At 41.5% G+C, this 20,385-nt stretch overlaps 1 long non-coding RNA gene across 1 annotated transcript; it reads left to right on the top strand.

The window, feature by feature from the left end:
• Positions 1-12,007: 12,007 nt before the first annotated feature.
• Positions 12,008-13,697, top strand: LOC111394052. Its single transcript, XR_002702542.1, has 3 exons — positions 12,008-12,205; positions 12,812-12,885; positions 13,662-13,697. It is a non-coding gene; the product is annotated as an uncharacterized LOC111394052 (long non-coding RNA).
• The last annotated feature ends 6,688 nt before the right edge of the window (positions 13,698-20,385 follow it).

Raw genomic sequence — 20,385 nt, 5'->3', positions numbered from 1 at the left:
CCTTAGGAGGAATGGTAGTTCGGGTAACACGTTCAACCTTAATTCGGCTTGCGTATGTAGCAGGGCTTTGTAAGACTCCTTAGGAGGAATGTCCACTATGGGTCGTAGCACATACGCCATTAGATTAGCCTGTGTATAGGGCAGGGCTTGTAAGATTCTTTGGGAGGGATGTCTACTAAGGGTAACACGTAAAGCCTTATATCGGCCAGCATATGTAGCAGGGCTTTGTAAGATTTCTTAGGAGGAATGTCCAATAGGGGTAACACATACTGCCTTAGATCGGCCTGCGTATGTAGTAGGGCTTTGTAAGATTTCTTAGGAGGAATGTCCACTAAGGGTCGAAGCACTTATGCCCATAGATCGCCCTTCGTATGGAGCAGAGCTTTGTAAGATTCTTTTGGAGGAATGTCCACTAAGGGTAACACGTAAAGCCTTGTATCGGCCTGCGTATGTAGCAGGGCTTTGTAAGATTCCTTAGGAGGAATGTCCACTAAGGGTAACACTTACACCCTAAGATTGGCCAACGTATGTCGCAGAGCTTTGTAAGATTTCTTAGGAGGAATGTCCAAGGAGGGTAACACGTACAGCCTTAGATCGGCATACATATGCAGCAGGGCTATGTAAAATTCCTTAGGAGGAATGTCCACTAAGGGTAACACGTATAGGCTTAGATCGGCTTGCCTAGTAGTAGGGCTTTGTAAGATTCCTTATGATGAATATCCACTTAGGGTAACACGTACAGCCTTATATCAGCTTGCGTATATACCAGGGCTTTGTAAGATTATCTAAGAGGAATGTCCAGTAAGGGTCGCAACACTTACACCCTTAGATTGGCCCGCATATGGAGCAAGACTTTGTAAGATTCTTTTGGAGGAATGTCCACTAAGGGTAACACGTAAAGCCTTATAACGGCTTGCGTACGTAGCAGGGCTTTGTAAGATTCCTTAGGAAGAATGTCCATTAAGGGTCGCAACACATACGCCCTTAGATCGACTTGTGTATGGAGCAGGACTTTGTAACATTCCTTTGGTGGAATGTACACTTAGGATAACACGTACAGCCTTGGATCGGCCTTCGTATGGAGCATGGCATTGTAAGATTCCCTATGAGGAATGTCCACGAAGGGTAACACGTACATCCTTAAATCGGCCTGCGTATGTAGCAGGGCTTTGTAAGATTCCTTAGAAGGTATGTCCACTAAGGGTAACACGTATAGCCTTAGATCGGCCTGCGTATGTAGCAGGGCTTTGTAAGATACCTTAGGAGGAATGTCAACTAAGGGTAACACGTACAACCTTAGATCGACCTGCGTATGTAGTAGGGCTTTGTTAGATTTCTTATGAAAACTATCCACTAAGGATAATACGTACAACCTTAGATCACCTTGCGTACGTAGCAGGGCTTTGTAAGATTCCTTAGGAGGAATGTCCACTAAGGGTCGTAGCACTTACGTCCTTAGATCGGCCTGCGTATGGAGCAGGGCTTTGTAAGATTCCTTAGGAGGAATGTCCACTAAGGGTAACACGTATAGCCTTAGATCGGCCTGCGTATGTAGCAGGGCTTTGTAAGATTCCTTAGGAGGAATGTCCACTAAGGGTCGTAGCACTTACGTCCTTAGATCGGCCTGCGTATGGAGCAGGGCTTTGTAAGATTCCTTAGGAGGAATGTCCACTAAGGGTAACACGTACAGCCTTAGAGCGGCCTGCGTATGCAGCAGGGCTTTATAAGATCCTTAGGAAGAATGTCAACTAAATGTCGCAACACTTATGCCCTTCGATCGGCCTGCGTATTGAGCAGGGCTTTTTAAGATTTTTTAGGAGGAATGTACACAAAAGGTAACACGTTCAGCCTTAGATTGGCCTGCGTATGTACCAGGGCTTTTTTAAGATTCCTTAGGAGGAATTTCCACTAAGGGTCACTGCACTTATGCCCATAGATTGGCCTGCGTATGGAGCAGAGCTATGTAAGATTCTTTTGGAGGAATGTCCACTAAGGGTAACACATAATGCCTTATATCGACCTCCGTATGTAGCAAGGCTTTGTAAGATTCCTTAGGAGGAATATCCACTAAGAGTAACACGTACATTGTTAGATCGGCCTGCATATATAGCAGGGCTTTGTAAGATTCCTTAGGAGGAATGTCCACTAAGGGTAACACGTACAGCCTTAGATCACCCTGCGTATGTAGCAGGGCTTTATAAGATTCCTAAGGATGAATGTCCACTAAGGGTCGTAGCACTAATGTCCTTAGATCGACCTGCGTATGGAGCAGGGCTTTGTAGGATTCCTTAGGAGGAATGTCCACGCAGGGTAACACGTACAGCCTTAGATCAGCCTGCGTATGGAGCAGGGCTTTGTAAGATTCCTTAGGAGGAATGTCCATGGAAGGTAACACGTACAGCTGATCTAAGGCGTATGTAGCAGGGCTATGTAAGATTCCTTAGGAGGAATGTCCACTAAGGGTAACACGTATAGCCTTAGATCGGCCTACGTATGTAGCTGGGCTTTGTAAGATTCCTTTGGAGGAATGTCCACTAATGGTCGTAGCACTTACGTACTTAGATTGGCCTACGTATGGAGCATGGCTTTGTAAGAATCCTTAGGAGGAATGTCCGCTGAGGGTATGTAGCTGGGCTTTGTAAGATTCCTTAGGATGAATGTCCACTAAGGGTAAGACGTACAGCCTTAGATCGTCTTGCATATGTACCAGGGTTTTGTAAGATTCCTTAGGAGGTATGTCCACTATGGGTAACATGTACAGCCTTAGATCGATCTGCTTACGTAGCAGGGCTCTGTCAGATTCCTTATGATGAATGTCCACTAAGGGTAAGACGTACAGCTTTAGATCAGCCTGCGTATGTAGCAGGGCTTTGTAAGATTCCTAAGGAGGAATGTCCATTAAGGGTAACACGTACAACCGTAGATGGGCCTGTGTATGGAGCAGGGCTTTGTAAGATTCCATAGGAGGAATGTTCATGGAGGGTAACATGTACAGCCTTAGATTGGCCTGCGTATGTAGCAGGGCTATGTAAGATTCCTTAGGAGGAATGTCCACTAAGGGTAACATGTATAGCCTTAGATCGGCCTGCGTATGTAGCAGGGCTTTGTAAGATTCCTTATAGAAATGTCCACTAAGGATCGCAGCACTTACGTCCTTAGATCGACCTGCGTATGGAGCTGGGCTTTGTAAGATTGTTTAGGAGGAATGTCCACTAAGGGTAACACGTACAGCCTTAGATCGGCCTGCGTATGTAGCAGGGCTTTGTAAGATTCCATAGGAAGAATGTCCACTAATGGTCGCATTACTTACGCCCTTAGACCGGCCTACGTATGGAGCATGGCTTTGTAAGATTTCTTAGGAGGAATGTCTACTAAGGGTAACACGTACAACCTTAGATCGGCCTACGTACGTAGCAGGGCTTTGTAAGATTCCTTAGAAAGAATGTCCACTAAGGGTCGCAGCACTTACGCGCTTAGATCGGCCTGCGTATTGAGCAGGGCTTTGTAAGATTCTTTAGGAGAAATGTACATTAAGGGTAATACGTATAGCCTTAAATCGGCCTGCGTAAGTATCAGGCTTTTTAAGGATTCCTTAGGAGGAATGACCACTAAGGGTCGCAGCACTTATACCCTTAGATTTGCTTGCGTATGGAACAGGGCTTTGTAAGATTCTTTTGGAAGAATGTCCACAAAAGATAACATGTAAAGCCTTATATCGGCCAGCGTATGTAGCAAGGCTTTGTATGATTTCTTAGGAGGAATGTCCACTAAGGGTAACTCGTACATCTTTAGATCGGCCTGCGTATGTAGCAGGGCTTTGCAAGATTCCTTAAGAAGAATGTCCACTAAGGGTCACAACACTTAGGCCCTTAGACCGGCCTGCGTACTGAGCAGGGCTTTGTAAGATTCCTTAGGAGGAATGTCCACTTAGGGTAACACGTACAGCCTTAGATCGACCTGCGTATGTAGCATGACTTTGTAAGATTCCTTAGGAGGAATGTCTACCAAGGGTCGCAGCACTTACGCCCTTAGATCGACCTGCGTATGGATCAGGGCGTTGTAAGATTTCATAGGAGGAATGCCCACTAAGGGTCGTAGCACTTACGTCCTTAGATCAGCCTGCATAAGAAACATGACTTTGTAAGATTCCTTAGGAGGAATGTCCACTTAGGGTAACACGTACAGCCTTAGATCAACCTGCGTATGTAGCAGGGCTTTGTAAGATTCCTTAGGACGAATGTCCACTAAGGGTAACACGTACTGCCTTAGATCGGCCTACGTATGTAGTAGGGCTTTGTAAGATTCCTTTGGAAGAATGTCCACCAAGGATCGTGTCACTTACGCCCTTAGATCGACCTGTGTATAGAGCAGGGCTTTGTAAGATTCCTTGGGAGAAATATCCACTATGGGTAACACGTATAGCCTTAGATCGGCCTGTGTATGTAGCAAGGCTTTTTAAGATTCCTTAGAAGGAATGTCCCCTAAGGGTAACACGTACAGCCTTAGATCGGCCTGCCTGTGTAGCAGGGCTTTGTAAGATTCTTTAGGAGGAATGTCCACTAAGGGTAACACGTACAGCCTTAGATTAGCATGCGTATGTAGCAGGACTTTTTAAGATTCCTTCGGAGGTATGTACACTAAGGGTAACACTTATAGCCTTAGATCGGCATGTGTATGTCGCAGGGCTTTGTAAGATTCCTTAGGATGAATGACCACTAAGGGTCGTAGCACTTATGCCCTTAGATTGGCCAGCGTATGGAGTAGGGCTTTGTAAGATTATTTTGGAAGAATGTCCACAAAGGATAACACGTAAAGCCTTATATCGGCCGGCGCATGTAGCAGGGCTTTGTATGATTCCTTAGGAGGAATGTCCACTAAGGGTAACATGTACAGCATTAGATCGGCCTGCGTATGGAGCAGGACATTGTAAGATTCCTTAGGAGGAATGTCCACAAGAGGGTCGTAGCACTTAAGCACTTAGATCGGCCTACGTATGGAGCAGGGCTTTGTAAGATTCCTTAAGAGGAATGTCCACTGAGGGTAACACCACTTATGCCCTTAGATCGGCATACGTATGTAGTAGGGCTTTGTGAGATTCCTTAATTGGAATGTCCACTAATGGTCACAGCTCTTATGCGCTTAGATCGGCCTGCGTATGGAGCTGGGCTTTGCAAGATTCTTTAGGAGGAATGTCCACTAAGTGTAACACGTATGGCCTGGTAATGGCCTACGCATTTAGCAAGACTTTCTAAGATTCTTTAGAAGGAATGTCCACTACGGGTAAAACTTACAGCCCTAGATCAGCCTGTGTATGTAGCAGGGCTTTGTAAGATTCCTTAGGTGGAATTTTCTCTAAGGGTAACACGTACTTCCTTAGATCAGTTTGCGTATGTAGCAGGGCTTTGTAGGATTCCTTAGGAGTAATGTCCACTAAGGGTAACATGCAAGGCTTTAGATCGGCAAACGTATGTAGCAGGGCTTTCTAAGATTCCTTAGGTGGAATGACCACCAAGGGTCGCAGCACTTAAGCCCTTAGGTCGGCCAGCGTTTGGAGCAGGGCTTTGTAAGATTCTTTAGGAGGAATGTCCACTAAGGGTAACACGTATGGCCTTGTAACGACCTACGTATTTAGCAGGGCTTTGTAAGATTCCTTAGAAGTAATGTCCACTAAGGGTAACACGTACAGCCTCAGATCAGCCTACGCATGTTGCAGGGCTTTGTAAGATTCCTTATGACGAATGTCCACTAAGGGTAACACGTACAACCTTAGATCGACATGCGTATGTAGCAGGGCTATGTATGATTTCTTAGGAAGAATGTTCGCTAAGGGTCGCAACACTTTTACCCTTAGACCCTCCTACGTATGGAGCAGGGCTTTGTAAGATTCTTTAGGAAGAATGTCCAGTTAGGTTAATAGGTACAACTTTAGATTTGCCTGCGTATGTAGCAGGGCTATGTAAGATTTGTTAGGAGGAATGTCCACAAGAGGGATGCAGCACTTGCACACTTAGATCGGCCTACATATGGAGCAGGGCTTTGTAAGATTCCTTAGGAGGAATGTCCATTGAGGGTAACACCACTTACGCCCTTAGATCGGCATACGTATTTCGCAGGGCTTTGTGAGATTCCTTAGGTGGAATGTCCACTAAGGGTCGCAACTATTACGCCTTTAGATCGGTCTGCAGGGCTTTGTAAGATTCTTTAGGAGGAATGTCCACTAAGGGTAACATGTACAACCTTGTAACGGCCTACGTATTTAGCAGGGCTTTGTAAGATTCTTTAGAAGGAATGTCCACTAAGGGTAACACGTACAGCCTTAGATCGGCCTGCGTATGTAGTAGGGTTTTGTAAGATTCCTTAGGTCGAATTTCTTCTAAGGGTAACTCATACAGCCTTAGATCGGTCTGTGTATGTAACAGGGCTTTGTAGGATTCCTTAGGAGGAATGTCCACTAAGGGTAACAAGTAAAGTCTTAGATCGGCATACGTATGTAGCAGGGCTTTCTAAGATTCCTTAGGAGAAATGACCACTAAGGGTCGCTGCACTTACACCTGCAAGTCGGCTTGCGTTTGGAGCAGGGCTTTGTAAGATTTTTTAGGAGGAATGTCCACTAATGATAACACGTATGGCCTTGTAACGGCCTACGTATTTAGCAGGGCTTTGTAAGATTCCTTAAAAATAATGTCCACTAAGGGTAACACGCATATCCAGATTGGCTTGCGTATGTAGCAGGGCTTTGTGAGATTCCTTATGATGAATGTCCACTAAGGGTAACACGTACAGCCTTAGATCAGCATGCGTACGTAGCAGGGCTATGTAAGATTTCTTAGGAGGAATATCCACTAAGGGTCGCAACACTTTTGCCCTAAGATCGGCCTACGTATGGAGCAGGGTTTTTTAAGATTCCGTAGGAAGAATGTCTACTTGGGCTAACATGTACAGCTTTAGATCGGCCTGCGTATGTAGTAGGGCTTTGTAAGATTTCTTAGGAGGAATGTCCACAAGAGGGGCACAGCACTTACGCACTTAGATCGGCCTACCTATGGAGCAGGGCGTTGTAAGATTCCTTTGGAGGAATGTCCACTGAGGGTACCACCACTTACGCCCTTAGATCGGTATATGTATGTAGCAGGGCTTTGTGAGATCTCTTAGGTGGAATGTCCACTAAGGGTCGCAGCTCTTACGCCCATAGATCGGCCTGCGTATAGAGCAGGGCATTGTAAGATTTTTTAGGAGAAATGTCCACTAAGGGCAACACGTACGGCCTTGTAACGGCCTACGTATTTAGCAGGGCTTTGTAAGATTCTTTAGAAGGAATGTCCACTAAGGGTTACACGTACGGCCCTAGATCGGCTTACGTATGTAGCAGGACTTTGTAAAATTCCTTAGGTAGAATTTCCTCTAAGGGTAACTCGTACAGCCTTAGATCGGTCTGCATATGTAGCAGGGCTTTATAGGATTCCTTAGAAGGAATGTCCACTAAGGGTAACACGTAAAGCCTTAGATCGGCATATGTATGTAGCAGGGCTTTCTAAGATTCCTTAGGAGGAATGAACGTTAAGGGTCACAGCACTGACGCCCTTAGGTCGGCCTACGTTTGGAGCAGGGCTTTGTAAGATTCCTTAGAAGGAAAGTCCACTAAGGGAAACACGTACAACCTTAGATCTGTCGGTGTATGTAGCAGGGCTTTGTATGATTTCTTAGGAGGAATGTCTACTAAGGGTCGCAGCAATTTTGCCCTTAGATCGGCCTACGTATGGTGCAGGGCTTTGTAAGATTTCTTAGGAAGAATGTCAACCTAGGGTAACAAGTACAGCCTTAGATCGGCTTGCATATGTAGCAGAGCTTTGTAAGATTTCTTAGGAGAAATGTCGACAAGAGGGTCGCAGCACTTAAGCACTTAGATCAGCCAATGTACAAAGCAGGACTTTGTAAGATTCCTTAGGAGGAATGTCCACTAAGGGTAACACGTACAACTTTAGATCGACATGCATATATAGCAGGGTTTTATAAGATTCCTTAAGAGGAATGTCCACTAAGGGTAACATGTGCAGCCTTAGATCGGCCTGCTTATGTAGCAGGGCTTTGTAAGATTGCTTAGGAGGAATGTCTACTAAGGATCGCAACACTTACATCCTTATACCGACCTGCATATGGAGTAGGGCTTTGTAAGACCCCTTAGGAAGAATGTCCACTAAGGGTAACACGTAGAGCGTTAGATTGGCCTGCGTATGTAGCAAGGCTTTGTAAGATTCCTTAGGAGTAATGTCCATTAAGGGTCTTAGCACTTATGCCCTTAGATCGGCCTGCGTACGGAGCAGGGTTTTGTAAGATTCTTTAGGAGGAATGTCCACTAAGGGTAACATGTACAACCTTAGATCAGCCTACATATGTAGCAGGGATTTGTAAGATTACTTAGGAGGAATGTCCACTAAGGGTCGCAGCACTAACGCCCCTAGATCGGTCGGCATATGGAGCTGGGCTTTGTAAGATTCTTTAGGAGGAATGTCCACTAATGGTAACTCGAATAGCCTTAGATCAACCTGCGTATATAGCAGGGCTTTGTAAGATTCCTTAGGAGGAATGTCCACTAAGCGTAACACGTACAGCCTTTGATCGACCTGGGTATGTAGCAGGGCTTTGTAAATTCCTTAGGAGGAATGTCCTCTAAGGGTGACACGTATTGCCTTAGATTGGCCTGCATATGTGGCAGGGCTTCGTATGATTCCTTAGGAGGAATGTCCACTATGGGTCACTGTACTTACGTCCTTGATCGGCCTGTGCATGGAGTAGGGTTTTCTAAGATTCCTTATGAGGAATGTCCACTAAGGGTAACAGTAAAGCCTTAGATTGGCATGCGTATATAGTAGGGCTTTGCAAGATTCCTTAGGAGAAATGTCCACTAAGAGTTGCAGAACTTACACCCTTAGATCGGCCTGCATATAGATAAGCCTGCATACGGAGCAGGGCTTTATAGGATTCCTTAGGAGGAATGTCCACAAAGGGTAACACGTACAGCCTTATATCAGCCTGCGTATGAAGCAGGGCTCTGTAAGAATCCTTAGGTGGAATGTCCAATAAGGGTAAAACATACAACCTTAGATCGGCCAGCGAATGTAGCAGGGCATTGTAAGATTCCTTAGGAGGAATGTCCGCGAAGGGTCGCAGCACTTATGCCCTTAGATCGGCCTGCGTATGGAATAGGGTTTGCAAGATTCCTTAGGAGGAATGTCCACTAAGGGTAACACGTACAGCCTTAGATCAGCCAGCGTATGTTGTAGAGCTTTGTAATATTCCTTTGGAGGAATGTCTACTAAGGGTCGCAGCACTTACGCCCTTATGTCGGCCTGCGTATGGATAGGGCTTTGAAAGATTCTTTAGGAGGAATGTCCACTAAGGGTTGTAGCACTTACGCCCTTAGGTCGGCCTGCATGTGGAGCAAGGCATTGTAAGATTCCTTAAGAAAAATGTCCACTAGGGGTAACACTTACAACCTTAGAACGGCCTATGTATATAACTGGGTTTTGAAAGATTCTGTTGAAGGAATGTCCACTAAGGGTCACAGCACTTACGCCCTTAGTTCTGCCTGCATATGGAGCTGGGCTTTGTAAGATTTCTTAGAAGGAATATTCACTAAAGGTAACACGTAAAGCCGTAAATCGGCATACGTATGTAGCAGGGCTTTGTAAGATTCCGTAGGAGGAATGTCCACTAAGGGTCGCAGCACTTATGCCCTCTGATCGGCCTGCGTACGAAGCAAGGCTTTGTAAGATTCCTTTGGAGGAATGTCCACTAAGAGTAACATGTGCAGCCTTAGATCGACCTGCGTGGGTAGCAGGGCTTTGTAAGATTCCTTAGGAGGAATGTCCACTAAGGGTAACACGTATAGCCTTAGATCAGACTACGTATGTTGCAGGGCTTTGTAAGATTCCGTAGGTGGAATGTCCACTAAGTGTCGTAGCCCTTACGTCCTTAGATCAGCCTGCGTATGGAGCAGGGCTTTGTAAGATTCCTTAGGGAGAATGTCCACTAAGGGTAATACGTACAGCCTTAGATCGGCCTGCGTATGTTGCAGGGCTTTGTGTGATTCCTTAGGAGGAATGTCCTCTAAGGGTCGCAGCACTTGGCCCTCATATTGGCCTGCGTATGGAGCATGGCTTTATAAGATTCTTTAGGAGGAATGTCCACTAAGGGTAACACGTACAGCCTTAGATAGGCTTGCGTATGTAGCACGGTTTTGTAAGATTCCTTAGGAGAAATGTCCACTAAGGGTCGCAGCACTTGCGCCCTTAGATTTGCCTGCATATAGAGCAGCGCTTTGTAAGATTCCTTAGGAGGAATGTCCACTAATGGTAACGCGTATAGCCATAGATCAGTCTGCGTACGTATCAGGGCTTTGTAAGATTCCTCAGGAGGAATCTCCACTAAGGTTAACACGTACAGCCTTCGTATGTAGTAGGGCTTTGTAAGATTCCTTAGGAGGAATGTCCACTAAAGGTTGCAACACTTGTGCCCTTGGATTGGCCTGCATATAGAGCAGCACTTTGTAAGATTCCTTAGGAGGAATATTCACTAATGGTAACCTGTATAGCCTTAGATCGGTCTGCGCAAGTAACAGGGGTTTGTAAGATTCCTCAGGAGGAATCTCCACTAAGGGTAACACGTACAGCCTTAGATCGACCTACGTATATAGTAGGGCTTTGTAAGATTCCTTAGGAGGAATGTCCACTAAGGGTCGCAGTACTTACGTCCATAGGTCGGCCTGCGTATGGAGCAGGGCTTTGAAAGTTTCCTTAGGAGGAATCTCCACTAAGGGTAACACTTACAGTCTTAGATCGGCTTGCGTATGTTGTAGGGCTTTGTAAGATTCCTTTGGAGGAATGTCCACTAAGGGTCGCAGCACTTACGCCCTTATATCGGCCTGCGCATGGAGCAGGGCTTTGTAAGATTCTTTCAGAAGAATGTCCACTAAGGGTCATAGCACTTACGCTGTAATGCCCCGAACTTCACGTTCTACATTTGGCCAATATGATTCATGCATTTCATTCTAATTACATTGTCATTTGTATCAATTTCCTGATTGCCTTCTCTTAAAATGATGCATTTGATCATCAAGGCTTTAAAATCTTTACATGATGATAACCTTCGACTCTTCAATTTAGGTGGTGAATTTTATATTGAGCTATGATAGAAAGTTAGATTAACTAAATGTTGGAGATTGGCTTGGTAAGTAATGTAATATTTAAAAGGTCGAAAATTTGTATCAACGAAGGTTCAAGCTTTCCATTCGGCTAATCGAGGTCGCCTTAAACCCTAGATAGGTAATTCACATATTTGGGACATGAGGGATGGAGTGACATTATCACAACGTAATAATATATGTCTTATACGACATTATAAATATTGAGATGCAAATTGTTGAAATCGGTTGAGAATCGGGTAAGAAATTAAATGAACGGTTGAGGAGTTAGTTCTATGAAATACTTTGGGATCTTAGGACAAGCAAAATGGATTGTAAACATGTCAAAATAAGCCGAGGATACTTGGTTTGTGCCTGCAAAGATAGATATAAAATCAGATTTTGCTACAAGTGACCACCTCATGCTTGAACACCTCGCGCTTGGGATGTTTGTCATTTTAGCACTCAATTCCTTCAACCTTAAGCCTCCAACACGTCCTATAAGTACTTGGAACTTTACACAAGATATTTATAACTCTTCTAAGTCACATATGGCTCCATGTGGTGCAAGGGAGAAGTCAAAGTTGGCTGCAAGAAGCCACCTCCTACTTGGACAGCTCATGCTAGGGGACTTTTCACTTTAATATATAATTGCTTCAACCCTAAGGCATAAATTTCGTGTCTAATCCCCAAGGACTTAATATAGGATGAATATATATCTTAAATATCATAAATGGACACAAAAATAATGGTAGAAAAGTCAAGTATTGCAGCCAAGATGACAGCTCCAGCTTAGTGACTCACCTTGAGTGCTTGAGGTGGCTGCAGCCCATGATATTCTTAATCATTAAGTAATATGCACGACTTCAACTATTTAAAGACCACTCATTTACCTCCTAAATAATATATTAGCTCCCTGAACTCGTCCCTAAGTGATTCCAAGTGAAAAGAGGGTGAAACAGCCAAAGAGAATTAGAAGCAAGAAGCTGGAATTTCTGAACAGCTTTGTTACTCCACAGTTTTGAGGTTTGTTTCTATTATTTCTTAAGGGGTTTATGATTTCTTGAACATCGGAAGTTGTTTGTGATTAAGTTGGATTGTTGTTAATGATGTTATGATGCCTAAATAGGGGTAATTAATGGCAAGATTTTGAAAGAAATTAATCTGGACAGAGATGAGGAATTGCTGGATTGAGTGATTTATACCTTGATTTTGGGATGATACTTAGTGTTTAACTTATATATATCAATATGAACGTTTTTATATGTAAGTAGGGAGTGTAGAAATGATTTTAATGGCATAGGATTCTGTTGGTATCATAATAATAAAATGGAAACCGAAAACAGTCAAAGGGAAAAACTGCCTGATTTTATGTAGTGGAAAATGGACTGTTTTTGAAGCTCCAAACACTTCATTTGTAACAATGTTATGATCTGATTATCTTCACATATATGTTATAGGTGTGTGGTAAAAGTTTGGGAACCGTTAAATATAGGTAAGGACATGAAAAAGAATTTGAAAAATGAGTGGACGGTGACGGAAACCTAGAAAACAGATTCTGTCCATTTGGGTATCTAATGCGATTTCAACATTTAGATGTCCCCTAATATTTAATATTAGATGATAATACAGGCGACTTTTTGACGTTGAGCGAAAAAGGGAATTGATACACACTCCATAGGAGCTTACACACATAAAGGCGAAAGGTAAGTGAAAATCCATTTGCAACTACGATGCAAGAACCTAGTATATGTGACATAGTAATGTTGAAATATCTACATAACTTTGATAAGAGGCTTATAGCACATCATATGGTGGTTACGATCATTGAGTATGAGATTGCGTAACCTATTGACATCGATTTTCATTTATGAGCATTTTCATATGCATGCACGACATGTAACATGGTTGAAAATACTGCATGCAAAATATGATTTCAAAGTGAGTTTCATTATAAATGTTTTATTGACCACTACTAGGGCACCGAGGCATGTGAGGCATGTTTATGTGATATTTTTGGCATTGCGGGTATTACTTCCTGGGTGATTGCAAAGGTAGATAGGGGATGGGCCTTTGGTGATAACGGGAGGGCGGACCACTCGACTATGCCCTTGTTATGATTATTGGCACTGTCAGGTGGGAGACTTCTTGAGTGATCATAGGGATAGTCAGGGGATGGGCCTCTAGTGGTCACGAGAGGATGGTCCACTTGTCGATGTCGATTTCATACTGGCCATTTGATTATTGATATTGATATTATGTAGAGCTCTATCTGGTGCATAGTAGGTGGGTCAAGGGCCCAATGAAATGAAAGATTTCAAGTGAAATGATTTCTAGTCGACTTTGACGAATATTGAAATATGATATTTTTATCGTGATATTTAAAGTAAATGGCATGGTGTCATATGTTGTTATTACTCATGTTCAGGACATGCATGATTTTGCTTACTAAGCATTGGCTTATGTAGTTCTTGCATTGTAGGTGAACACGGAACTACATAGAGAGTATGGCTAGCTGTGGAGCTCCTACAGGATTCCAGAGTTCGATGTACATGGATGACGACCTGTAGGGTTATTTTGTAGGCTACCATCTGTTGGGTTATATTTTGGAATCCTATATAGTGTACTTTTGAAATGGCCTGTAGACATGTTTATAAGGTCTGAATATATATATGTTGGATTATGGCGATATGATTTTGGGCTTCTATATATTATATGATCGTGTCACAGGTGATTAGAAGTTAACAAACTCAAAAAAAAAAATATATATATATATATGTAAAATTCTTTGTCTAGGTTGTGTATAGATATCAATATTAATTTGGGGGTGTGACAGAGAATGGTATCAGAGCGAGATTATAATTCTGTAGACTGTCCATGTACATGATCTCGGAATATGAAAGAGCACAGCTATGTCAGTAAGTTTTATTTGTTGCATTATTTTTTGCATATTTCATGAATGATATTGGCCAACCTTTATTTGCAGCCATGGTGAGAACCAGAGATGCTAGTAGTTGTAGAGCTAGAACTCCGGGGCAAGTGGCATCTGTTCAAGATGACAGTCGAGATGTTGTTATTGATAGACTTATAGAATTAGTTGAGCGCCAATCTCAACAAATTCAACAATTAATACAACAAAGAGAAAGGTGAGAACAACAAAGGGCTGAATTCTTACAACCACAGCAAAGGGCTGAACATATTGAGACAGTTGGAGAAAGATTTAGAAAACTAAACCCTCCAATATTTGAGGATGCATTAGATCCAACTGCAGCAGAGGATTGGTTGAGAACTTTAGAGAATATGTTCAGGTATACGAGAGTCTCAGAAGTAGAAAAAGTGGTTTGTGCATCCTTTATGCTACGAGGTAGTGCTGGACATTGGTGGGATACGATGAGTAGCATTGAAGATGTAAATGCCATGACTTGGGAGAGATTTAAAGAGTTATTTCGTAATAAATATTTTACAGCTCCTGTTCGAGCCATGAAGATGAATGAATTTATACAGTTAAGACAAGGAGGGATGACAGTGGGAGAGTATATTCGTAAGTTTGAACAACTATCCAGGTTTGCTACCCACATGGTTAATACTGAGGTACTAAAGGTAGAAAGATTTCTTGAGGGGCTAAGACCGGAACTATATAGAGATGTAAGCATGGCAGGAATCCTAGATGTTTCATATTCTCAAATTGCGGAGAGAGCCTTAGTTGCAGAACAAGCTGAACAAAGGATTAGTCGTGCTCAAGAGGCTCGTCGACAGTTTAGGCAAGGTCAAGGACAGCATTGGCCTAGAAACGATAAGAAAAGGTCTTTCCAAGGACAAAATCAGAAGCCTAAGTTTCAACCGAGACAAGGACAAAAACATTGGGATCAGGGCAAACGTCCAAGGATAGATCAAGGAAAAGCCTCAACAACACAACCATCTTGTCCCAAATGTGGTGGACAGCATACTGGAGCATGTCCTATAGAGACTAGAACATGTTATGTTTGTGGAAAGATGGGACATCTTGCTAGAGCATGCCTAGGTAATCCAAACCCTATGGAGCAAAAGAAAGTGCCAGCTAGGGTGTTTACTATTACCAGATCTGATGCTGAGACAAATCCATCCGTGGTAATAGGTAAATTCTCTATTTTTGGCATCACAGCACTAGTACTATTTGATTTTGGAGCCTCACATTCATTTGTGTCTACTAAGTATGTGAGGAGGTTGGGTAGGACACCTGATATACAAGAGGTTAGTTATAGTGTAACTATTCCATCTAGAGATGTACAACAAACCAATCTAATTGTAAGAGCATGTGCGATCCTCATAGAAAATCAAGAGCTCTATGCAGATTTAATTGTGTTAGAAATGAAAGATTATGATATAATTTTGGGTATGGATTGGTTGTCAAAATATCAAGCTACTATAGATTGTATGAGGAAGTCAGTAACCTTTCAACCTTTGGGAAATGAGCCATTTACATTCATTGGGATCAAAAAAGATTTTAGAGTTCCAACCATATCGGTATTGAAAGCACAAAGGTTACTAGATAGTGGGTGTGCAGGGTATTTGGTTAGTGTTAATGCTATTGAAGCACAACACAATTCGAATCTTAGTGATGTGCCAGTGGCACAAGAATTTACAGAGGTATTTTCTGATGATTTACCTGGGGTACCACCAGATCGTGAGATAGAGTTTGTAATCGATTTAATTCCAGGAACATCTCCAATTTCTAAGGCTCCATATAGAATGGCCCCAACTGAACTAAAAGAGTTGAAGTTACAATTACAAGAGTTGTTAGATAAAGGTTTTATTAGACCTAGCTTTTCATCATGGGGTGCACCAGTATTGTTTGTTCGTAAAAAGGACGGTACTATGAGGCTGTGCATCGATTACCGAGAGTTGAATAAGGTGACAATTAAAAATAAATACCCATTACCGAGAATTGATGATTTTTTTGATCAACTTCAGGGTGCATCTGTATTTTCGAAGATTGATTTGCGATCTGGATACCATCAACTTAAAATAAAGGGAGAAGACATTTCTAAGACAGCATTTAGTATGAGATATGGTCATTATGAGTTTTTGGTAATGCCATTTGGGTTAACAAATTCCCCAGCAGCTTTTATGGATCTGATGAATAGGGTATTTGGAGACTTTCTCGATAAGTTTGTAATTGTATTTATCGATGATATCCTTATTTATTCTCGTACTAAGGAAGAACATGCGAAACACTTGAGAATAGTTCTGCAGGTCTTAAAGGACAAGCAGTTATATGCTAAGTTTAAGAAATGTGAATTTTGGTTAGATAGAGTTGTATTTTTGGGACATGTAGTATCGGGTGAGGGTATATCAGTAGATCCAAGTAAAGTAGAGGCTATTAATAATTGGCCACGACCTACAAATCCTTCAGAGGTCAGAAGTTTTATGGGTTTAGCTGGATATTATCGTAGATTTGTGGAAGGATTTTCCAAAATAGCTTCTTTTTTAACGAAATTAACCAGAAAGAGTACTAAGTTTGAATGGACAGATGCTTGTGAGCAAAGTTTTCAGGAATTGAAGAAAAGACTAACTTCAGCCCCTATCCTTTCAATCCCATCTGGTACTGGAAATTTTGTAGTTTATAGTGATGCTTCAAAGAATGGTTTGGGATCTGTATTGATGCAAAATGGTAAAGTTATTGCATATGCCTCTAGACAACTAAAAGAGTACGAAAAGAATTACCCTACACATGATTTGGAACTCGCCGCAGTTGTGTTTGCACTTAAGATATGGAGGCATTATTTGTATGGAGAGCGGTGTGAGATTTACACTGATCACAAAAGTTTGAAGTATCTATTTACACAAAAGGAATTGAATATGAGACAAAGAAGGTGGCTAGAGTTGGTAAAGGATTATGATTGTGTAATAAACTATCATCCCGGTAAGGCTAATGTTGTAGCCGATGCATTGAGTAGGAAGTCGACATCCAGTGTTTCGAATATGATTGTAACTCAAAAATCAGAATTGATAGATTTACAGAAAATGGGTATTGAAGTTATGTCACAAGGATCTATAGAGGCTAAACTTGCTGCGTTGACACTTCAGCCAACTTTACTGAACAGAATTCAACAAGGGCAACAGGAAGATGATTATTATTCCAAAATAAAGAATGATATACATGATGGAAAAGCTTCAGATTTTCATATATCAGCAGATGATATCTTACAGTTTAGAGGACGATTATATGTACCTAATACAGAAAATATCCGAGGTGATATTTTATCTGAAGCTCATATGACACCCTATTCTGTTCATCCTGGAACTACTAAAATGTATAGAGATTTGAAGTTGCACTATTGGTGGCCGAACATGAAAAGTGAGATAGCCGAATACGTGGGACAATGTTTAACTTGTCAACAGATAAAAGCAGAACATCAAAGGCCAGCAGGAACATTACAACCATTACCTATCCCGGAATGGAAATGGGAAAGAATCACAATGGACTTTGTGGTGAAATTACTAAAAATGACTAAAGGATATGATAGTATTTGGGTTATTGTGGATAGGTTAACAAAATCAACCCATTTCATTCTAGTTTGTTCCACTTACTCCATGGACCGATATGCTCAGCTTTATGTACAAGAAATAGTCAGACTTCATGGAGTACCACTATCTATTGTCTCAGACAGGGATTCTAAGTTTTTATCTCTCTTCTGGAGAAGCTTACATAAGGCTTTGGGAACACAATTATCTTTTAGCACAGCTTATCATCCTCAAACTGACGGGCAATCAGAAAGAACCATACAAATATTGGAAGATATGCTAAGGGCTTGTGTATTGGACTTCCAAGGCCAGTGGAGTAAATTTTTAACTTTGGTAGAATTTGCATACAACAATAGTTATCAGGCTACAATTGGTATGGCTCCTTATGAAGCATTATACGGTAGAAAGTGTAGATCTCCAGTTTATTAGGATGAGGTTGGAGAAAGGAAACTATTAGGTCCAAATATGGTACGTGAAATGGCTGAGGTTGTGACACAAATACGTCAACGGATGCAAACTGCTCAAAATCGACAAAAATGTTATGCAGATCAAAGAAGAAGAATATTAGAATTTACTGTGGGAGATCAAGTATTTTTAAAGATAGCACCAATGAAAGGAGTGATGCGGTTTGGAAAGAAGGGAAAACTAAGCCCGAGATATATTGGTCCATTTACTATTATTGAGAGAATCGAGAATGTTGCCTACAAACTTGACCTTCCTTCATCGATGTCTCAAGTACATAATGTGTTTCATATATCCATGCTAAGAAAATATATTGGAAATCCTTCTCATGTATTGAGGAATGAACCGATGGAAATAAAACCAGATTTGACTTACGAAGAAAAGCCGATAGAGATCCTTCAACGAGAGATAAAGCAACTGAGAAGCAAGAAAATTCCATTGGTTAAGATATTGTGGCGGAATCAGTCAATAGAAGAGGCCACTTGCGAAAGAGAAGACGAAATGCGAATTAAATATCCTGAACTTTTTGGTAAGCAAATTTCGAGGATGAAATTTTTATAAGGAGGGGAGGATGTAATGCCCCAAACTTCACGTTCTACATTTGGCCAATATGATTCATGCATTTCATGCTAATTACATTGTCATTTGTATCAATTTCCTGATTGCCTTCTCTTAAAATGATGCATTTGATCATCAATGCTTTAAAATCTTTACATGATGATAACCTTTGACTCTTCAATTTAGGTGGTGAATTTTATATTGAGCTATGATAGAAAGTTAGATTAACTAAACGTTGGAGATTGACTTGGTAAGTAATGTAATATTTGAAAGGTCGAAAATTTGTATCAACGAAGGTTCAAGCTTTCCATTCGGCTAATCGAGGTCACCTTAAACCCTAGATAGGTAATTCACATATTTGGGACATGAGGGATGGAGTGACATTATCACAACGTAATAATATATGTCCTATACGACATTATAAATATTGAGGTGCGAATTGTTGAAATCGGTTGAGAATCGGGTAAGAAATCAAATGAAAGGTTGAGGAATTAGTTCTATGAAATACTTTGGGATCTTAGGACAAGCAAAATGGATTTTAAACATGTCAAAATAAGCCGAGGATACTTGGTTTGTGCCTGCAAAGATAGATATAAAATCAGATTTTGCTACAAGTGACCACCTCATGCTTGAACACCTCGCGCTTGGGATGTTTGTCATTTTAGCACTCAATTCCTTCAACCTTAAGCCTCCAACAATTCCTATAAGTACTTGGAACTTTAAAAAAGATATTTATAACTCTTCTAAGTCACATATGGCTCCATGTGGTGCAAGGGAGAAGTCAAAGTTGGCTGCAAGAAGCCACCTCCTACTTGGACAGCTCATGCTAGGGGACTTTTCACTTTAATAAATAATTGCTTCAACCCTAAGGCATAAATTTCGTGTCTAATCCCCAAGGACTTAATATAGGATGAATATATATCTTAAATATCATAAATGGACACAAAAATAATGGTAGAAAAGTCAAGTATTGCAGCCAAGATGACAGCTCCAGCTTAGTGACTCACCTTGAGTGCTTGAGGTGGCTGCAGCCCATGATATTCTTAATCCTTAAGTAATATGCACGACTTCAACTATTTAAAGACCACTCATTTACCTCCTAGATAATATATTAGCTCCCTGAACTCGTCCCTAAGTGATTCCAAGTGAAAAGAGGGTGAAACAGCCAAAGAGAATTAGAAGCAAGAAGCTGGAATTTCTGAACAGCTTTGTTACTCCACAGTTTTGAGGTTTGTTTCTATTATTTCTTAAGGGGTTTATGATTTCTTGAACATCTGAATTTGTTTGTGATTAAGTTGGAGGGTTGTTAATGATGTTATGATGCCTAAATAGGGGTAATTAATGGCAAGAATTTGAAAGAAATTAATCTGGGCAGAGATGAGGAATTGCTGGATTGAGTGATTTATACCTTGATTTTGGGATGATACTTAGTGTTTAACTTATATATATCAATATGAACGTTTTTATATGTAAGTAGGGAGTGTAGAAATGATTTTAATGGCCTAGGATTCTGTTGGTATCATAATAATAAAATGGAAACCGAAAACAGTCAAAGGGAAAAACTGCCTGATTTTGTGTAGTGGAAAATGGACTATTTTTGAAGCTCCAAACACTTCATTTGTCACAATGTTATGATCTGATTATCTTCACATATATGTTATAGGTGTGTGGTAAAAGTTTGG

Source organism: Olea europaea, chromosome 4 (genome assembly GCF_002742605.1).
Source record: "Olea europaea var. sylvestris chromosome 4, O_europaea_v1, whole genome shotgun sequence".
Classification (NCBI taxonomy): domain Eukaryota; kingdom Viridiplantae; phylum Streptophyta; class Magnoliopsida; order Lamiales; family Oleaceae; genus Olea; species Olea europaea.
The sequence above is the reverse complement of the archived record's forward strand: the minus strand, read 5'-3'. Positions and strand labels throughout refer to the sequence as shown.